The sequence below is a fragment of the Mus caroli genome, chromosome 5 (assembly GCF_900094665.2).
Source record: "Mus caroli chromosome 5, CAROLI_EIJ_v1.1, whole genome shotgun sequence".
NCBI lineage: Eukaryota > Metazoa > Chordata > Mammalia > Rodentia > Muridae > Mus > Mus caroli.
The window spans coordinates 122507471-122518961 of NC_034574.1; the positions used below are offsets into that span (position 1 = coordinate 122507471).

Genomic DNA, 11491 nt, shown 5'->3' on the forward strand with positions numbered 1-11491 from the left:
ATCCCAGATAAATTTGAACTCAGAGGTCTTCCTGTCTTAATCTTCTGGAATTCATATCCACAATGCCTCAAGATCCAGGTCAGAAACTTGTATCTCCCAGCCTCCAGATTAGGATCACAGGTGAGCCTTCCAATTCTGGATTGTAGTTCATTCCAGATATAGTCAAGTTGACAACCAGGAATAGCAACTTCAAGTAGTGACAAAGGTGTTTATTGTTCAGAAAAGGATAAGTCTTTCTTGCTACAAAAGGATAAAGATATTCCTGGAACCTTAAAAGACTTAAGTGAGTTTGATACACCTGCTTTTTGTAACAAAGGTAATACAAAGTCATGTGATTATAAGTCTGAAATACTCTTGGGGTTAAAAGACATGACCTTAATATGCAACCTGTTTGTCAAGATGATCCAAAAGTAGATAAGAAGCTTAGACAAAAGGTGAAGGGAAAGACAGAAACAATTTCTAAAATCACCCAAATACATGAACATGATGCAGGAAGTGCACGTGACCCATTCAATAAGCAGCTCTGTCAGAAGGTTCATATATCAGAAATCACTTCTCAAATGAGCCAAATACATGGGACTATTGTTGAAGATGGGAATGGCTTTAAAAGCGCTCTCAAAGATTGCCAAGATGTTATAAGTTGTGACTTTAGGGAAATCAACAGTAATAAAAGGAAACATTGTGATTCAAGATCCTTGCACACTAGTTAAAAAAACCAAACAAACAAGGAAAACAGCATCGTGTCAAGCAGGGAACAGTTAACAGATTCTTCACAGGTGTCTGTCACCTCAGACTCTGGCTTAAAACACCGTCCAAATGAAGCAGATACTAGTCCCGGAGAGCGGACTAACCTGCCAAACAAGCAGAAGCAATGCACTGCGAGGTCACCGGGAGATGCCATCTCTGTGAGCGTGGGAAAGGCAGGAAGGCACCCAGCCAAAGCAATTAGTGAAATGACACCCAAATCAAAGAAAAGAAAGCCCCTTCTAGGCTGTTCTTCTCCTGAAACCCATGGAACGGTGGAGATAACACCCAACACTGACCTCACTAAGGCTGTTGACCCCCAACAGCCTGAGGAGGAGAACTATTTGGAGAATGAGAAAATTGCCAAGAGTAAGCCAGACTTTTGTGCGAAGGTGTTGAAACCCTTATCTCAGACATGTTCATCTAACATAAAGAATTCTTCCTTGGGGGGCTGGAGACAGTGGTTAAGAGCACCGACTGCTCTTCCAAAGGTCCTGAGTTCAAATCCCAGCAACCACATGGTGGCTCACAACTATCTGTAAAGAGATCTGATGCCATCTCCTGGAGTGTCTGAAGATAGCTACAGTGTACTCATATAAATAAAAAATAAATATTAAAAAAAATTCTTCCTTGGACAGTATGCGTAAGAGTTCTCTACCTTTGAGTATTTCTTCTGGTAAAAACCTGATGCTGGAAGAAAATTCTTCCCTAGAGAGAATATGCATCTTCCAAGCTGGTGATGACGCCCATGAGGAGATAGAGGCAGGCACGCGTAATCCCCACCACAGAACACAAAAGTCGAGACCAGGTAGCAGAACGCTCCTGGTTCTGGTGGATACCAGTTCTGCTTCAAGCAACACTGCTAAACCCTGAGAATGAGTCAGAAGGGCAGTCCTCACACCTGATGAGAAGGAAAAGGCAGTGCCCGCCCCTCTCAACCTGTCAGAGCCAAGCCTTAAAGGGCAAGTGTTGCAGTGTTGCTAATGTGCTTTTGAGGAACGCTTTGCCTGGGTTAGTATTGGAGCCCTCCTGAATATCACTGACTCATATGAATCTGTTACACAGTGTGAACCTGATAGAGATTAAGTCAAAAGGAGCCCTTTTTCTGCTTTTTCCCCCTCTAGTTTTAAATTAATTTTGTTTCATTTAAATTCTATCTGATTACTGTCATTTTAAAAACTTTAATTGGTAGCTTTAATTTATTTTTAGTTTGTTGAATACAATTTACCAACCACCATTTTCATAGCTATCACATACATTTATTTCTGGTGTTGCTCCCTAGAAGTCAGTGTGCTCTATATTTCCTTTGGTCCCAAAGAATAGCAATTTTTAAAAAACTTTTTTTTTAACTGCGGATATATAGTAGTGAAGAAAGACTTCTAGCTCTCTCCCAATTTACCCACTCCTCAGGTTCTATAATTATCAAAATTGTGCTCTATTTGATTCAGATGTTGTACTTTTAAAGCGTATCTCTGAGTGATTTCATTGCTAAATAAAGAATAAGATTTTTTTCTGAAAAAAAAATTCAAACACCTAAAAAAATTTTAGTCTCTAAAAAAAAAAAAAAAAAAAAAAGCCAGTCTCGGCTGGGCATGGTGGCACATGCCTTTCATCCCAGTACTCTCTGAGTCCAAGGCCAGCCTGATCTACAAAGCCATACAGGATCGCAACCCACAGTTTAAGAAGCTGAACTGTCATTTATACAATCAGAATATGTTGTCTGAATGACAAAAACAATCAAAGAAGTTACCCTCAAAATGATCTTTCTCCAGTCCCGGCTGCTTGAAAAGCTAAAGGAGCGCCATCTTGGGTGAAGCTCAGCCTGAGATGCTTGGCGAGATCTTCCTTGCCTATCATTTTTGATTTTCAAGACAGGGTTTCTCTGTGTAGCCCTGGCTGTCCCGAAACTCGATCTGTAGACCAGGCTGGCCGAGAACTCAAAGAGCCATCTGCCTCTGCCTCCTGAGTGCTGGGATTATCCTGAGTACTAGCCATACCTTGTCTAAAATAATAAAAACAAACAAACAAAAAAATGTTTCTAGTTTGAGTTTTGAACCCTTCTAACCTTCAAAACTGAAGCCTGAAGCTTTCTGAAAGGTAGAATTATTTATAATGCTCAATGTTATTTCTGCCTTCAAAGGCACAAGATTTTTCTTGTCACTTTTCAGTGCTTCTTTTTTTTTTTTTTTTTTTTTTTTTTTGAGACAGTGTTTCTCTGTGTAGCCCTGGCTGTCCTGGAACTCACTCTGTAGAACAGGCTGGCCTCGAATTCAGAAATCCACCTGCTTCTGCCTCCCAAGTGCTGGGATTAAAGGCATGCGCCACCACTGCCCAGCTTTTTCAGCGCTTCTTGTACGTATTTCCCATCAACACCCCCGCCCCTGCCTCCTACCCACTCTTCAGAGTCCCCTGCCTCTCCCACATTTACTGAGCCAAGCTGTCCTCCTCCTGGGGCCTGCTCCTGCCTTCCTGCCTTCCTCCTACCTATCTTCAACATCTGAGTTTTAAGACAGGCCAGGACTACACAGAGAGACCTGGTCTTGAAGAAAAAAAAATTAAAAAGTCATTTAAAATCCAAAGTCTCTCAACTGTGGGCTCCTGTTAACTAAAAAGAAAAAAAAAAAAAAAAAAAAAAACCTCAATACTTTTACTTCAAGAGGGAAGACCTAGGGCACTACCACAATCTGATCAAAGCGAAATCAAACTCCCAAACTATAAATAACTTAATGTACAACTATCTGGGATTCACTCACCATCTTTTAGGCTCCTCCAAGGGGTTTGGGTCACTTCTCCCTGGCTCTGCCTTCTATAGCAAGCACAGCTTGTCTGCAGGCTCCATTCCCCACAGCTGCTGTTCTTGATGGTCATCCCATGGTACTGGCATCTCCAAAACGCTGGGGATCTTCTGCCACAACTGGGCTGCACTTTCACCAGTCGCCTCTCCTGGACTCTCTTCATGGTGCCCACTCTCAACTTCTCAGCATGACCCCTTCAATCCTGGGCCCTCAACAGCCACTGAGGCTGCACCTTCACCAACGGCCTCTCCTGGCCTCTCCTAGTGCTAAGCCTCAACTGTTCTTCGGGACTTCAAAATCAGTACCACCTGGGTGACTCAGCATCCATCAATTGTCTTAGAAAAACAAAGCTTTTACTTCAGTGGTGCTGGTCTCTTGTTAATCACAGCTCTGGCTGACCAGAACCACAGATACTTCACACAAATGGGGTACTTCTCACAGCAGTACCCCACTATCCTGGTACTATCCTGGTTTCTATTGTTGTGATGAAACACTAGGAACAAAAGCAAGTTGTGAGGAGTAAAGGGTTTACTTGGCTTACACATTCACACCACTATTCATCATCGAAGGAAGTCAGGACAGGAACTCAAAGAGAGCAGGAACCTGGAAGCAGACACTGATGCAGAGGCCATGGAGGGATACTGCTTACTGGCTTGCTCAGCTCAGTTCTTATAGCACCCAAGACCACCAGCCCATGGCAGCACCACCTAGAATGGGCTGGGCCCTCTTACATCAATCACTAACTAAGAAAATGCCCTACAGGCTTGCCTACAGCCCAATCTTCTTGAGGAATTTTCTCAGGTGAGGCTTCTTCCTCTCCAGTGACTCTAGCTCATGTCAAGTTGCTGTAAAATGCTCACACATAAATTGCTACATTATTCCACCACAATACCCCAATGTGCCACCATTACGTCCCATTATTCCAATGCTCCCTTATGCCACCACGATGCACCACTGCGAAATTTCGCTATTGTGTGGTGTGCTGGCTAGTTTTATGTCAACTGGCACAAACTAGAGTCATCAGAGAGGAGGGAGCCTCAGTTAAGAAAACTGCCTCTGGGGGACTGGTGAGATGGCTCAGTGGTTAAGAGCACCGACTGCTCTTCCAAAGATCCTGAGTTCAAATCCCAGCAACCACATGGTGGCTCACAACCATCTGTAATGAAGTCTGATACTCTCTTCTGGAGTGTCTGAAGACAGCTACAGTGTACTTACATATAATAAATAAATAAATCTAAAAAAAAAAAAAAGAAAGAAAACTGCCTCTGCAGGCTGGAGAGATGGCTCAGCAGATAAGAGCACCGACTGCTCTTCTGAAGGTCATGAGTTCAAATCCCAGCAACCACATGGTGGCTTGCAACCATCTGTAATGAGATCTGATGCCCTCTTCTGCTGCATCTGAAGACAACTACAGTGTACTTACATATAATAAATAAATCTAAAGAAAAAGAGAAAGAAAGAAACTGCCTCTGCATCAGTGCCTGCCTCCAGGTTCCTGCCCTGTTCCTGTCCTCACTTCCTTTGATGATGACCTGGGATCTGGAAGTATAAGCCACATAAAGTCTTTCCTCCCTGAGTTGCTTTGGTCTTGGTGTTTCATTACAGCAATAGTGACCAACACTGTGACAGTACAGTCACTGAGCTATTGCAATATACTATTTTGCCACCACAATGTTGTTTATGATGTCACTGTCATGGCTTTTGACATCACTTACCTTCAGTGTCCTTCGCAATGTCCTGTCATGCCACCTTTGGCCACCACACCGCTCCATTATGCCATAATGCTGAATTGTGACATCATAATGCTAAATCATTCCATATCAATGCTCCTTTGTGCTGATCCTTAATAGTGACACAACACTGTTACATCCATTCTTCCACCGCAATACTGAATTTTGACATTCTAATCCTACATTATGTCTTCACAAGCCTGCATTTGACATCTGTGCTGAAGTCAGCTGTCACATGACTCTAACCATGCTGCATTTTGCTATCACAATGGTGACTGGTGACGCCCAAGTGTTTCACTGCGACATCACTATAATCTGTAGCGCCATCACAGTGCTATGTTGGAAAGCATCAAGGTGTTTTTCATCGAAATTCTCATTTGTATGTGACAACATTCCGTGAAATGACAGAGTCCTTCAGTATAATGTATGCGAGACCAGGTAGCAGAACGTCCCTGGTCTTAGATTTTTCCAAAGCCCCATTATGACATCACAATGCTGAATTTTGACACTGCAATAACCATTTGTGCTAATGTCGTGCTGAATTGTGGCTTTGTGATGCTATATTGTGCCATCGTGATGCTGAATCTTGATGACACGGTGTTGAATTGTAAATATCACAATGCTGTATTTGATCACAATGTCTCATCATGCCAGGAAAATGCCCTTTGGGCCATCACACAGTTCACATGTGAGAGAACAAGAACACGACTTAGAGACACTTCCACTCCAGCCAGAATAGCTCCCCCACCCCTGTAAACGCTTGTCCAGCTTGAACATCACCCTTTCCTGTGACTAACAGTTTCATCTTCCCAAAGTCAATGCCCTTAAGCCAAACACCACTAAGTCTATTCCTGCACATCCTACCTGGCTGAACTGGACTCCCACCCTTTTGACCATCACACTCCCCAGCCATGACAAAATCCCAGCCTGAAAGAGGAGTTTGTACTCTCAAATTAATGAGAAGAACCCAGGTCTATTCCCAAGTAAACCTGACTTTACAGTCAAGCTGTCTTGGCCTACCGTTTCTTCCTCCACCTTGTCCCATCAAAATGCTGTTTTGTGACATGGTGACATAGTATCCCACTATGACCTAATAAAGCTGCATTATAGCCGGCAGTGGTGGTGCACACCTTTAATCCCAGTGCTCAGGAGGTAGAGACAGGTAGATCTCTGAGTTTGAGGCCAGCCTGGTCTACAGAATGAATTCCAGGACAGCCAGGGCTACACAGAGAAACCCTGTCTCAAAAAACCAACCTCCACTCCCAAAAGAAAACCAATGCTGCATGGTGACAATGTCATTCTGAATTGTGGCTTCACATTGCTCCTTTTCACCATGAAAACATGTTGAAATTTGACATCACAGGGTTGCTACCTTGTGACAACACAACATTCCATTGTGACATCACAACATTCCATTGTGACATCACTGGATTTTTGTTCCATAATAAAGCTATGTGGTAACACCACAATGCTCCATCACTGTTATGCAAATGCTCAACTTATAATATCAAAATTCTGAGTTGTGCCACTACAAAGAATCACTGACACTACAACATCCCCCTGTGCAATCACCACATTGAACCATAACATCTTAGTGTTGCATTGCGACCTGACAGTTTTCCATCGTGAAGGCAAATTTTCCACTGTTACAATGACCCACTGTGAAATTCTTTGACTTTTGACATCCCAATGTTCCACTAGTGGTATGACGTCATAAGGTCACATTTTCATGTTCCTCTTTCAAGTGACAATTCTCTTTGTTACTAACGTTCCACTGTCTTAGGGTTTTATTGTTGATAAAGAGGCACCATGACCACAGCAACTCTTATAAAGGAAAACATTTAAATGAGGCTGGCTTACAGTTCAGAGGTTTAGTCCATTATCATCATGGCAGGAAGCATGGAGGCGTACAGGCAGCATGGTGCTGGAGCAGGAGCTGAGAGCTCTACATCTTGATTTGAAGGCAGCCAGGAGGAGACTCTCTTCCGCACAGGGTGGAGTCTGAGCATAGGAGACCTCAAAGCCCACCCCCACGGTGACAAACTTCCTCCAACAAGACCACACACCTCCTAATAGTGCCACTCTGCATGGCCAAGCATTCAAACACCATTCCTTTTCTTTCTTTCTTTTTAATTAGATATTTTCTTTATTTACATTTCAAATGTTATCCCCTTTCCTAGTTTCCCCTCCAAAAATCCCCTATCCCCTCCCCCTCCCCCTGTTCCCCACCTACTCCCATTCCTGGTCCTGGCATTCCCCTACACTGGGGCATAGAACCTTCACAGGACCTAGGGCCTCTCCTCTCACTGATGACCGACTAGGCCATCCTCTGCTACACATACAGCTAGAGCCACAAGTCCAACCATGTGTTTTCTTTGATTGGTGGTTTAGTTTCAAGGAGCTCTGGGGGTACTAGTTAGTTCATATTGATGTTCCTCCTATGGGGCTTCCAACTCAGCTCCTTGGGTCCTTTCTCTAGCTCCTTCATTGGGGACCTTGTGCTCTAGCCACTGGATGATTGTCAAACAACATTCCTATTCAGGCACCGGTACAGGCACAAAATTGAAATGAGGAATTACAATACTCCATTGTGAATGATCAAGTTTCACTGTGTCATTACAATGCTCTGACGTCAGATTACACCACGTTGTTGTTATGAAGAACTCGATCTTGTTTGTTTGATTTGCTTTGTTTGAAGGAATGTGGAAGGCTTTAGAACTTTGGATTACAAATCCGTTGACTGCTGTATGAAGAACTTACCAGTTTGCCTGGAAGACTGAAGTGCTGATTAGAAAGCAGACAGTGGACACCCAGCTCGTAGCATTGCAGGGCGGGGAGTGGGGACTCTATTGGGCTGGCGGCCATTTGTATGAGAGGAATGGCCCAATATCTTTTGCAGAGGAAATTTCAAGACCCATGACTCTGTGATGTGGTCATTACTGTTACTCTTGTACAAGCCTACAATGACAAAGAGTAGCAAGTGGGCTGAAAGGAATACAAAATGCATTTTGGAAAAGAAGGGAGGGTGGGGGAGCTTCAGAGTGCAGTGAAGCCATGTGCAAAAGAAAGAGGCAGTGACCATTAAAGAGATTTGGATTGCCAGGCAATAGTGGTGCATGCCTTTAATCCCAGCACTTGGGAGGCAGAGGCAGACGGATTTCTGAGTTCAAGGCCAGCCTGGTCTACAGAGTGAGTTCCAGGACAGCCAGGGCTACAGAGAGAAACCCTGTACCGAAAAAATGAGAGAGAGAGAGAGAGAGAGAGAGAGAGAGAGAGAGAGAGAGAGAGAGAGAGACTGATTCAGATCGCTAGAAATAACTTGCTCTGCATCTGACAGACAGGAAGCAGGAAGAGGGCCCTCAGGGATATCACCCAGCTCCAGTCTGTGAAAGGAACGAACCTAAGGAGTTTTCTGATCCTAGAAAACATAGGAAAACAGGTTCAATTGTAGTCAAAGTGGCAAGGAGTCCACCCAAGCTGAAAGCTGGAACTGGCAGTGTTCTTGGAGACTGTGGCAATGCAATATTCTGAAAATAGTTTACATTCTTAGAGGCTCGAGCTTTTGCTGGACCTCACAGCCAGCCTGCTAGCCTACCATGTACTCAAAGTGCTGGCTTCACCTGCCTGCAAGAGAAAAGTATAAGGCTCGCCTGTACCTGCCTTGGACTTCCTATATAATCAACGTTTACAATACAAGCTAAATGCATAGCTGTAATTTTTAAGGTATGTGCTCTCCTAAGCCCCTGACACAGATAATGCGTGTGGCTTATTTGCTGAAAGCAGCAGATACAGAAGCCAAAAGCAACTTCCTAAAATCTACCAGAAAGGTTGGAAGCCATCATTTATACACACCGGTGGAACGCAACACAGGCATCGATCCAGAGGCCATGCATGGAAGAGTGATGCTTTCTGGCTTGCTCAGCCTGCTTTCTTATAGTACCTAGGACCACCATCCCAGCGGTGGTGGCACTGCCAGTGTGCTATTTCCTCCTACATCAAACATCAATCAAGAAAAGGCCAATCTAGCCGGGCGTGGTGGCGCACGCCTTTAATCCCAGCACTCGGGAGGCAGAGGCAGGCGGATTTCCGAGTTCGAGGCCAGCCTGGTCTACAAAGTGAGTTCCAGGACAGCCAGGGCTACACAGAGAAACCCTGTCTCGAAAAACCAAAAAAAAAAAAAGAAAAGGCCAATCTAATGGGGATGTTTTCTCAACTGCGGTTCCCTCTCTCCAACTGACCACTAGCTAGTGTCAAATTGACATAAAACCAGCCAAGACTGCTCTTATCTTTCAATTGCTCTTAAAGCATCTCCAAACATCAGGGAGGACCCCATCCATCAAGCAGGTGTGCAACTCCACACCACCTACAGGAAGACTACCATCCTGGAACTTTTCACTGACTGCTCCAGTCTAGAAGTTTCCCCTTAGTTACACGTCTCACTACCCTCTGCACTGTTCATGCCCCGCCACTATACCCCACGACCTGTAGAGGCAAGCCACCATGTCAATTTCCTCTGCACACACACACACACACACACACACACACTTCACTCTGGTTGTCTTGTTGCCCCCATCAGGCGCACCACCACTGCTCTTCCCAAAAGCATCCCTGGTCTTGTTATATTCTGCCAGCTACTAACATTCCTTCTGGTGGTTGGATATCCCTTCTCATAAGGTCCCAACAACTATCAAAGGTATGAGTCCACCCAAGTTCACTCTAGAGGAAACAGTTCTGGTCTTCCTTATAGAACATAGGTAAGGGGTTACTTATAGTGTGGGTGTTTCCTGCTACAAAAGGTTACACCAGAAAGTTTTTAGGCAGAAAGTATAATGGCTTTCCCACAGCAACACAGATGAAGTCCATCCTCCCAGTCATCGTTCTGACCTATGACCTCCTCTAGGCTGTATGCAATTAGGGCAAAATTCCATTTAAGAAGCAGAATGGAGTACTGTAAACTCAGATGAGGGTCCCATGACCTTCCCCACCCTCCTCCTATGGATGGTCAGCCAACAAACCCAGCTGGGCTGACGCTTTGCAAGCTCAACTACTGGAGTTTGCAGTTGATTGGCTCAGAGGATAACCATGATCAACAAATGGTCACATAAACACAGCCATAAACTTTAACTCATACATATGCCCTTCCTGGTTAACAGCCATAGAACCAGGAAGTTACTATTCTAAACAAAGAACCATGAAGCTGTTTCAATGTGTTCCATTTAGACAAAATAGACTTTATTCCCCCAAACAGAAGCTTTCTACCTTGCCATACATATCAGCTCCCTTAAAATGATTTTTGGTTTTTAACTTTACTTTTATTTTTAATCATTACCCACGAGCAGAGAGAACTTTTGTACTTCCACTCCTAAGGTTTGCCATGGGATTGTACGTCACAGTCAACACAAACGAATACCAACAATTCAGTGTTCGTTGTATATATCCAAAGGGGTGATGTGTGCATAAAAACCATGTGACAAAAAAAACAAATGAATAAATGACTTGAGATTCAGAAAGCTAGAACACTTTATTATACTTTCACATCCTGTGTAATTTCTGGGTTAAGTGCAAAAAGTATGGATTAAAATATCACACACAAAATCTCCAAATCTATACATCTGTTTGAGGGGTAAAGACACTGGGGACAAGAATTACCAATCACTCAGTATTTCTCAACGATATATTACTAAGATCTGTTCTGTACATGCTACGGTAAGGCGGTTTGATCTCGGTGACAAAATAACATGTCAAACAACACCTACCAGAGATAACAAGTGAAGAACCATTCGCTCCATGTATGCACTAAAATAAAGTCTATACATAATACACAGTTCTTCAAAATCAATTCTATGCTCTCTAGACAAAAAAAATGGTTTAAAACTTCTCAGAGAGCAGGATTATCTTTCTGCTGAGATGGCCTGAGGGCTGAGCTTTGTATAGTTTTTAAAGTGAGGTTACTTAGTAAATTTGGATGTAAAACAAATTCCATCCTTTCGAAGATGAGTTCAAATCACTCTGACACCTGTAATAGAGTCTTTCCACCCATTGATTAATGATAAGCAGCAGTTCAAAATTTTGCCACATTCTACATATTTGTAAGATTTCTGTCCGATGATAATTTTTTGTATGCACCAAGTTTTGAGGTATGGGCTGGGCCTGCGGGTGCATGTCTTTAGTCCCAGTGCTCTGGACGCAGAGGCAGGCAGATCTCTGTGAGTCTGAGGCCAG

At 43.6% G+C, this 11491-nt stretch overlaps 1 pseudogene; it reads left to right on the top strand.

Annotated features, from left to right (window-relative positions):
- Positions 1-1728, top strand: part of LOC110294942 — a 4113-nt pseudogene extending 2385 nt beyond the window's left edge.
- Positions 1729-11491: the final 9763 nt, after the last annotated feature.